The 10,434-nt window shown below is 39.6% G+C and overlaps 1 long non-coding RNA gene across 1 annotated transcript; it reads left to right on the top strand.

Annotated features, from left to right (window-relative positions):
- The first annotated feature begins 476 nt into the window (after positions 1–476).
- On the top strand, positions 477–5,933 carry LOC137475379 (uncharacterized). Its single transcript, XR_010999866.1, has 3 exons — positions 477–782; positions 977–1,069; positions 5,721–5,933. It is a non-coding gene; the product is annotated as an uncharacterized lncRNA (long non-coding RNA).
- The last annotated feature ends 4,501 nt before the right edge of the window (positions 5,934–10,434 follow it).

The following is a 10,434-nucleotide window of genomic DNA, read 5'->3' as shown; positions in this document are numbered from 1 at the left end:
AGAAAATTTTCCTAATACCTAATCTGAACCTCCCCTGGCAGAAGGCCAAGATTAGGCATTATTAACTTGATTAATGGTACAGGATCAACAGCCCAGCAGAAGTGCAGCATCACCAATGCACACAGAATGGGCAATGAACAGAATGGGCAATGGCTGGAAGCCATTGTGCAGCAGGAAACTGTGACACTGTGACATGACTGTCATCATGGAAACATGATGGGATGACTCACACAACTGGAATGCTGCAATGGATGGCTATAAACTCTTCAGATTGGACAGGCAAAGGAGAGGTGGTGGGTAGCCCTGTATGTAAGGGAGTGTTTTGACTGTCTAGAGCTTGATGATGGTGAAGAAAGGGTGGAGAATTTATAGAAAAGAATCAGGAGGAAGGCCAACACACAGGTGTCATGGTGGGAGTTTGTTACAGACGACCCAAGCAGGATGAAGAAGCAGACAAAATACTCTATAAGCATCTGGGAGAATCATAGAACCATAGAAAATGTTGAATTGAAAGGAACCCATCAGGATCATCAAGCCCAACTCCTGGCCCTTCACAGGAAACCCTAAGACTCACACCATGTGCTTGAGACTGTTGTCTAAATACTTCCTGAACTCTGACAGGCTTGGTGCTGTGAGCACTTCCCTGGAGAGCCTCTTCCAGTGAAGATCTTTTCCTGATGTCCAACCTAAACATTCCCTGACTCAGCTTCATGCCACTTCCTTGGGTACTATCACTAGTTACAAGAGTGAAGAGATCAGTGCCTGCCCCTTCACTCCCCCTTGTAAGGATGTGGGAGACCACAGTGAAGTGTCCCTTCAGTGTCCTCTTCTCCAGGCTCAGCAGTAAGTGACCTCAGCCACCCCTCATATAGCTTCTCCGCCAGCTCCTTCACCATCCCCATGCAATCCTTCAGATGCTCTCTAATAACTTTTTCCTTGTTCTTGTATTCTTGTCTTTTCCCTTGTTCCCTTCAAGTTACCATATGTCTGCTGCAAATACAAGACAGTGGAGAGAAAAGAAATCTGGAAATTCTTGGAGTATGTGGAAAAGAACTTCCTGAGACAACTGGTGAGGGGGTCATCTTGGGAACACATCAACTGGATCTGCTGTCTGTGAACAGAGAAGGACTTTCGGTTGCTGAAGGCCATCTTGGGTCAAAGTGATCATGAAAGAATGGAGCTATCAATTCTTTAGAAGATTCTCAGTTCTTAAAGAACCTCAGATTTCTGGATGGCAGACTTTGTATTGTTTAGAAGACTGGTTGACAGAGTCCCCTGGAAGGCAGTCCCGAAGTGCAAAGGAGTACAGGAAGGTGGAACATTCTTCAAGAAGGAAATCCTAATGGTCCAGGAGTAGTCTGCCCTCATGTACCAAAAAATAAGGTGGTGGAGAAGAAGACCAGCCTGACTGGACAGAGAGCTTTGACTGGAACTCAGAAAGGAAAAGAGAGTTTTGACCTTTGGAAGAAAGGGCGTGGAACTCGGGCGGACTACAAGGACGCTGTGAGGTTAATGCAGTGAGAAAATTAGAAGCACTTTGGCCACAGAACTTAATCTACCTACTGTTGTAAAAGACAGTAAAAATGTTTATACAAATACATTAACAACAAAAGGAGACCTAAGAAGAAACTTCATTATTTATTGGATGCCTTGGAGATATAATAACAAAAAATATGAAAAGGCTGAGATGCATGGCATCTCAGAACCTTCATCATTTATTGGATGCCTTGGAGATATAATAACAAAAAATATGAAAAGGCTGAGATGCATGGCATCCTGCTTTGTATCAGCAACACTGTGGCCAGCAGGACCAAGGCAGTGATTGCCCCCCTGTGCTTGGCACTGCTGAGGTCACACCTCAAACCCTGTATCCAGTTTTGGGCCCCTCACTACAAGAAAGACACTGGGCCTGGAGTGTCCAGAGAAGGGCAATGGAGCTGGGGAAGGGACTGGAGCACAAGGAGCAGCTGAGGAGCTGGGGTTGTTCAGCCTGGAGAAAAGGAGGCTCAGGGGAGACCTTGTCACTCTCTACAACTGCCTGACAGGAGGCTGTAGCCAGGCAAGGGTCAGTCTCTTCTTCCAGGAAGCAAACAGAGGAAATGGCCTCAATTTTCACCAGGGGAGGTTTAGATTGAATATTAGGAAAAATTTCTTCACCAATAGTGTTATCAAACACTGGAAAAGGCTGCCCAGGGAAGTGGTGGAGTCACCATTCCTGGAGGTATTTGAAAGATGTGTGGCATTCAGGTTTAGTGGTGAACTTGGCAGTGTTGTATGAAAGGTTGGACTTGCTGATCCTAAAGGTCTTCTCCAAACTAAATGATTCTGTGAGTCTATGGTTCCATGGCTAAATATAAGATGTTTAAGAAGTGGTTTGGGTTTTTTTGTTTTGTTTTGGTTTGTTTGTTTGTTTGTTTGTTTTTTGAGAATGCGCTTCAACACTGAAAAAGCAACAGGAGATTAGAAAACACTAATTTTATTTATGTCACATAAGGGAAGAGTCTGAGAAAGATGATGAAAATTAAGTTCATTAAATCCAACAACAGTATTAAGACATTTTTGAGATAATGTTCACAGAGAGTTTAAAGCTGCATTTGGAGAATGAAAATGTAATAAGAATAAATCAGCATGGGTTTGGGAAGAAGAAATTATGACAAACAATTCTGATTACATTTTTAAATGCAATAATATTTGGCTTACATAGAAAGAAGCCTGGTAGACATTTTACAGATGGTTTTTCAGGGAAGCTCTCAACAAGGTTTCACATGATAGATTACTGCATAAAGCCTTCTAAATATGGATTAGGGGATGAATGCTTAAGATGTCTAAGGAATTGCTTAGAAGATAAAAATGGAGGAATTAAAAGTGCATTTTTGTTTACCCAAGCTGGGATCTTTCATGGGAGTCCTTTAGTGTCTTCAGCAGGACTTATACCAGGACTGTCATTTGAAGCAGAGGCCCACAGGACCCTTGATGGATGGCTGTGTGCCCTCATATTGATAATTTAGATGGTGCTGTAAAACAGAAGAGTGACATTTCAAGTAGCTGACATGGGCTGTTTTAATGCCATGTGGTGGAATATAATTCAAGGGGCTCTGAAGAAGTTCTGGACACACTGGTACTTCTACATTTTTAGCACAGGAACTAGCAGGGCTCATAGGTTGAGCTTTTGGAGGCATAAACCAGGCTTGCCAGTGATAAGCAATGAGATGACATATCAAAACTGGAGGAACTCAATGCTAGTACGATCCCACAATCTGCTCCATGAAGTGTTGTCTACAATGAAACACACTTGAAATGCTTCTATCCCAATGCACGCAGCAGGAGGAGCAAACAAGAGGAGTCTGAAGCTTTGGCCTTGTCCCAGAAATTTGACATCACTGGCTTGAGGAAAATCTGATGGGACGAGTCCTGTGAGTGGAGTGCCCCATTGGATGGTTTTAGGTTCCTCAGGAGGGACAGGCAGGGCAGGCAAGGTGTAGGGGGTGATGCTGGATATTAGGAATAGGTTCCACACTCAGAGGGTGGTTGGGCCCCAGAACAGGCTCCCTGGGAAAGTGGTCACAGCACCAATCCTCACAGAGCTCAAGAAGTGTTTGAACAATGCTCTCAGGCATGTGATATGACTCTTGGTGATGGTCCTGTGCAGGGCTAATTGTTGGACTCTGTGATGCTTGTGGGTTCCTCCTCATTCAGCATGTTCTGTGATTCTGTAATTTTGTGATTCTGTGAAATTAACTAATATGACAGAATCAGGAATCTGAATCTGTTATAAATTATCAATTCACAGTGGGCTTGTAGGACTTTATTTTAAGAAATTTGTATTGCTGTCCATTTAAAGTTTAGGCCAGTAGGCTGTATTTCTGCTTCTTCTGTTAGATCTCTCTGGGAAAAGGTGTTCTTGGTCTGGCATGCTGAAGAAAGATGAAGACTTTAAAACACTATATCTAAGGCTCATCACAATAAATCATTACCTTCCAATACAGCTAAGGGAATGAATTCATAGAAAACTGAAATAATTTGCCCCACAGTTCCACTGCAGAGCTGGGAACAGAGTTAATGTCTTATAAGGCTGGATAAAATGCCCCATTCACTACTCTAATTAGAAAATTGTATCAGTTTAAGAACTATGAATGATACAGTCTTGAAGATGATAAGAGAAATATGCACATTCGGCATATAGCCCTGTCTCCAGAATGAAACTGAGCTTGTGAGAACTGGTGTGACTTTAATTTGCAAAAAAAAAAAAAAAAAAAAAAAATTGATGACACAATATTTTTGAACTACTAAAGAACTGGTACAAATTTTGGAAGTTTCAATGGTCCCAGAAAGAAAGAAATTAAATTATCACTCTAATATGTTCAATAGCTTTTACATAGACATAGGAAGTAAGTATATTTTCTCTTCTGAACTTGTATTTTGAGAAGATGCAAAATGCAAGCAAGTATGTGGAAGTGTCAAAATTCCTTTGGTTTTGCTTATGGAGTTCTCATTACATTGGCATACCATGAAACTTGTGCAAGGTTTTTGAAAAGGATTTTATTTTACTAAAAAGTGTCTCTTGGTTGTCACCTCTTCTTGTTTGCCTTTTCAATTACTTCTTTAAAGGTGTTGCGCAGTTTGGGGATAGTTTTGGTCTAAAAGCATGCTTTGGTCTATTAAAATACCTCACATCTAGAGCAGATGTTTTGGACATCTGAAATCTAATATTTCCTAAAATATAAAACAAGGATTAGTGGGAGCACACATGGATGGAGAATTGGCAGGTAACCATCATAAGTGTTCAGGAAAATTTAAGGGATTTGTCCAATGTATATTAACTTAGATCCAAAGTAGTGGTGAATGGGAACAGCTAAGAACACTTGCAGAGAAAATAACCTGGGAAATATTGACAAAATAAAGAAGTGTCTCTCTTGTAACTACAGTGGCCCCACTGCGTATAGAGATTTCATTTTGCTGTTGATATTTTTTGGTGTACAATTTGTTTGATTTAAAGACTTAAGACTTGAGCCTGTAAATACAAAGCTCCAGATTTTACATCCTCTTAGAAGACCTGACTGTTTAATATATAGATCCAAACTCTACCTTCTAACATAAATCCTGCTTTGACTTATCCTGTACATATTTTCAAGCATTGATGATGATGATGATAGAAATATGCTATTTGATTAGAAGAATAGGAAAATAATTCCAATGACATTCAAACTGGTCACGAGTTTAAGAAAAAAAAATAACTGTAAAAATGGTGCAGCACTGGACAAAGTGCCCAGAGATACTGTATAACCTCCATCCTTAGAGAGGTTCAGGACTAGACCCAGATCTATCTTTCAAGGTAGTCCTACTTTGACCAAGAGATAGCCTCCAGTACTAATCTTTATGTGTTTCTGTGACACCTGGATTTTTTTTTTTTTTGTTTTTGCTTTTCAAACATATCAACCTATTTGATTCAGTCAAGAAAATGATGGTAAAAACATTCTAAGGATAATGTTGACAGACAAATTCCCCAGGTTTGTAAAATTTAAAGATAATTTGAGATATTTCTTGGGTTTGTGGGACAATAGCCATCATTAAATTGTCTTTTAGTTTGATGTTGAAGGGTTAGGAGTTATAATATGATCAGTAAATAGTCAAACCTACAATTCAAAGCTTTGAGCTAATCTAAGATTTCCTCTGCATGCAAAGACTTTCAATGAGATGACTGTAATGTCTTTGCCTTGCAGTAGTAAGCTGAGCCACAGATAGTGCTACCCCCAGCAAAAACCTGGTGATGCTGTGAATGTGAGCTGAACAATGAACTGGCAATGAAAACATAATAGCCTATGGCCAATGGCATGTCTCCCACAATATTTTCCTCTGCAATGGGTAAGGCTGTACATATTTCAATTTCTACTTTAAAATGTTCATTCCCTATTTTCTCATCTTTCTCCTTTGCAAATGTCTTACCAAGTAAACTCAAAATCATTTTTGAATAAGTGCATCTATGTAAAGAAAACGAAGACTGAGGATTACATGGCAGAAATGAACTTTTTCAAGTCAGATGGCTGTAGAATTATCTGTACAACCCCAAAGTTTGAATCCCCAGAGAGAGGAACTTTGGCAGAATCTCTTGCAAATTGAAGTTGTGATAAAAGTTTTAAATGATACTGAATTTTCACCAGCTAGCAATAAATATAGTGCAATACTGTGTGTTGACCTTGCAAAGGCATCTGATAGAACAGATTGTAGTCAGCTGTAGGGATTTGCATCCAAACTGTAGCAAACTAGATGTGGAAAAGGCAGTGCTATAACATATTCTCCCCTCTCTAGATTTTGAACAGATTGAAAGGGAATATAGTCAGCATTCAAATACTTCTTTGTTGCCATGCATATTAAAAGCCCAGGGTAAAACTTTGCATTTTTGTTCCCGACTGTGTGCATAGATAGTACAATTCTCCATCCAAATATGCAATATGAAAACTTGTCTGCATCAGTCATTTTGAAATAATTGTTTTAATTTGGGTCTGTGGCTGAAAGTGAACACAAGACTGGTGTCAGCTCCTAGCAGTCACTTTTCCCAACAATTTCCTTTTTTCCAGCTTGACAAATAAAAAACGCTTGGTAATAGCTTTAAATTTAAAATTCAGTGTTGACCAGCTGATAAGAGACTTATCAAATATTGGATTTCTGTATATAAATAGGCATATCCAAAGTATGAAGAAGATTCCAATGACTTTCATTTGTTGTACTGCCTTCGTTATCAAATTTCCCACTAATCAAAATTTTTACTTCACTTCTGTCATGTCCCTGACACCTTTACATATCATATTTATTTATTATACACCTCAGTTTATCAAAGTTTTGTTTACAACATATCTCCTGTGGAGGAATGATACCCTGCATACACAAATGTAGCTGGTATTTGAGATTCTGACTTGCAATCTTGTGAGTTTTAAGCTAAGATTTAGAGGAAAAAGGAAAATTGTCATTGTGAATATGAGAACAAAATGCACAAGGATGGCAGATGTAGTGCAATGTGCTTAGAAATCCCATTTGGTGAGTGGTAGAGAGCTAAGAGGCTAACAAAGGACCTTGATTGCTCACATAGACTAGATGCTGAGTTTGCAACCAAAATTTGGTACTTGATTTTTTTAAATGACTTGGTGTCATTTGTAGGATTAACCGCATCTTTGGAATATTTGTTTCCTACTTTTGTTTCTCTGAGGTCTCATGTTTTGTTCTTTCACGTATCTTGGAATGGTCTCCCTTGCCCAGTCTCAAATGTGGCTCTCAAGAGAGCATTCCCTACAGTCACCAACAAAGCAAATGGGGTTTTGTGGGTTTATGGGTGATGACCCAATAATAGGCCTTTCATAAAAATAGTTGCTTTGGCAATGGAAAGAATACAATTTAAAAAATTTTAATTTTTGCATTTAAAAGCAAAAATTGTTACACAGGTTTATTTTGCTTTGGTTTACTTCATTCCTTAATGAAATGCCTAATTTTTCATCAGTTTTCTATACTGGCCCTTGCACTTTCAAATGACAACTAGGTTCCTGAAGGTAGTGAAAATAAATGAGAAACAAATGCCTTGTTTCTTTCTGCCCTTGAAGAAGTGCCTGTAAGTTCATTTAGGTGAAAAAAAGTTTTGAATTAATGGTTTAAATAAAATCAAAGTGTTTATATCTATCCTCCTTGTCCAAAACTGGAAGTTTTTATCTTAAAAAATGATAATGCAGAAAACTGGAAAATAAGAACTGTCTGGCAGGACTGACTGTTCTTTTTCAGAGCTGAAGGGTAACTCATCTCTCTTAGGTAAAATCTCCAGTTATAAACACAAAGATCCTGGCACTTGAACTGGCAGATGCCTCTAATGTCTGCAAACAAGCCCTGCTTACACAGCTTGCCAAGCCTGGGTGTTGAAAGTGAATTTGATTATGAAGATGGCAAGAAGACCTTGTGGAGGAGTTCAGGCAGTTCCTACAAGAGAAGGAAGCTGTGTGGCAGGGGATGTGACATTGGTAACTGGGGGTTTTAGTCCTGGTGCAGGAAACCAGCAAGGACATAATCACTGCTGGGGTAATTAATGCTCATATGCATTCAAGTCACATTTTTTAAAGAGAAACTAAGTTTCTCTTTAGTAATGCAGCATTCTCAGAAAGATGTTTTGGGATTTGTCCCATTGCAGAGATTTAACTCTTACCCTGCTTACCAAGGGGTACCCAGCCTGAGGAAAGAGCAGAAGCTTTTACTCGTGCAATACATTTTTAGTAGAACTTCTGTGGTGATAAATTATTTATGTGATTAAATCTGAAAGCAACAGCAGATGTCTCATTACTTTTATGCAGAGATGAATCTGAGTCAGTATGAAATTTTAGTGATTCTTGATCAGCCCTGGCCATAAGCTGAGAAAGGATTCTTGTGAATAGGCATTTATGGCTACTTAGAGTAGATTCCTCAAGCAAATTCTAGCAATTGGGAGATCTGTAGATCTTAATGTGGGCTGGTATTGAATCTGAAATTCTTATTTTCATATACAGTTTGTAGAACTACAGTTCCTGGAAGACCCATTATGTGATCGGGGACACCAAGTTTTCTATTATAACATGATGTGGCTATACCCTAAAATACGGTATGATAATTTCAGCTGTGGAAATTGCATTTAAAAGTTTACTACATTTCTTTACACTCTTTTGGTCACTAGTTTCCATGTGTTAATGGATATTAACGGATTTTAGTAGCGGACTGTATATACTTTTAATTTTCCAGTACTGAGTTTAAGATGGTAGCTGTTTAATCCTAAATTTCCCTCAGATCATAAATATGCCTCTTTCAAATTTGTTCTCACAGGCAATTTTCAAGATATTTTCTTTCTCTGTTAAGATCAGTCTCTAATAATATTTTTTTTCATTCTTAAAGGTGTCTCAAATTTGTCATAATCTAAGACGAGAAATCTTCCTTATTTTTTCAGCCTTTCTCTTGTTCACTGCACTGCTTGATAGCTGCTGATCAAACAGAAATTTGAAGGAGCCCTCATTTGCAATAAACTCTTCAGCTTTGTAGTGCTTCTCTTTTGTTTTTCTACTTTATACCATCTTTTTCTTCTCATTCTAGAGGGTGTAAAACCATAGCAAACAAGTTACAGTTTATAATGCATGATAATTTCTCTTGCATGATAATTATGTTTTACGAACAAACAAAGTGATAGGCTGATCTGCTGCAGAGGAGAGGCTAGTGAAAATCAGAAAGTAAGAAGCTCTTGATAGTCCTTGATATAATTTTTATGGTATGTGCATTCACTTAGTGGGTCATTGAACTAAGAATCAGGATTTTTTCCAAATCAGAAGCCACTTAATTTTATCCAGCCATGTACAACTATTCTATAATACAATAGAGAAAACATAGGAAGTGCAAAACAGGGGAAGAAACATTACTCGAAGAGTAGTGATCAGTTGTAATTTTCTAACTGCAGTTTTCCTGAGAACAACTACTTTGGTACCTTTCCAGAGGCCAGTTCTGTTTAATATATTCATAATGGTTTGATTAACAGAATTAAAAACATTAATAGAATTAAAAATATGCTGCTAAAATTACATAAAATATGGAGTTGGTAAAGGAAATTTGGGAAAAGATCAGAACTGAAATTAATCTTGACAAACTGGAAGAATGGTCTCCAAAACAGGGCCCATAGAGTGATGGTGGATGGTGCTGCCTCCAGTTTGCAGCCAGTCACCAGTGATGTCCCCTAGGGATCAGTGCTGGGCCCAGTCCTGTTTAATGTCTTTACTGGATGAGGGGATTGAGTCCACCATCAGCAAATTTGCAGATGACAACATGTTGGGTGTCAGTGTCAATCTGCTGGAGGGTGTGAGGGCTCTGCAGAGCAACCTGGACCAGCTGGATAGATGGGCCAAATCCAACGATACGAGGTTCAACAAGACCAAGTGCCAGGTCCTGCACTTTGGCCACAACAACCCCCTGCAGTGCTACAGGCTGGAGACAGAGAGGCTGGACAGCAGCCAGGCAGAGAGGGACCTGGGGGTAGTGGTTGACAGGAGGCTGAACATGAGCCAGCAGTGTGCCCAGGTGGCCAAGAAGGCCAACGGCATCCTGGCCTAGACTGGGAATAGTGTGGCCATCAGGAGCAGGGAGGTCATTCTTCCCCTGTACTTGGAACCTTGAGTGCTGTGTCCAGTTCGTGTCCCCTCAATTTAGGAAGGATGTTGAAATGCTGGAGTGTGTCCAGAGAAGGGCAACAAGAATGGTGAAGGGTATGGAACATAAATCCATAAGGGAGCTGGGCGTGTTTAGCCTGGAGAAAAGGAGGCTTGGGGGTACCCTATCACTCTCTACAGCTGCCTGAAAGGAGGATGTAGCCAGGTGCAGGCTGGTCTCATCTCCCAGGTAACAGTGACAGGACAAGAGGACACAGTCTTCAACAGCACCAGCGGGGGTTTA

This window comes from Anomalospiza imberbis, chromosome 1 (genome assembly GCF_031753505.1).
Source record: "Anomalospiza imberbis isolate Cuckoo-Finch-1a 21T00152 chromosome 1, ASM3175350v1, whole genome shotgun sequence".
Classification (NCBI taxonomy): Eukaryota; Metazoa; Chordata; class Aves; order Passeriformes; family Viduidae; genus Anomalospiza; species Anomalospiza imberbis.
Note: the sequence above shows the minus strand (reverse complement) of the source record. Positions and strands in the feature narration are given on the sequence as shown.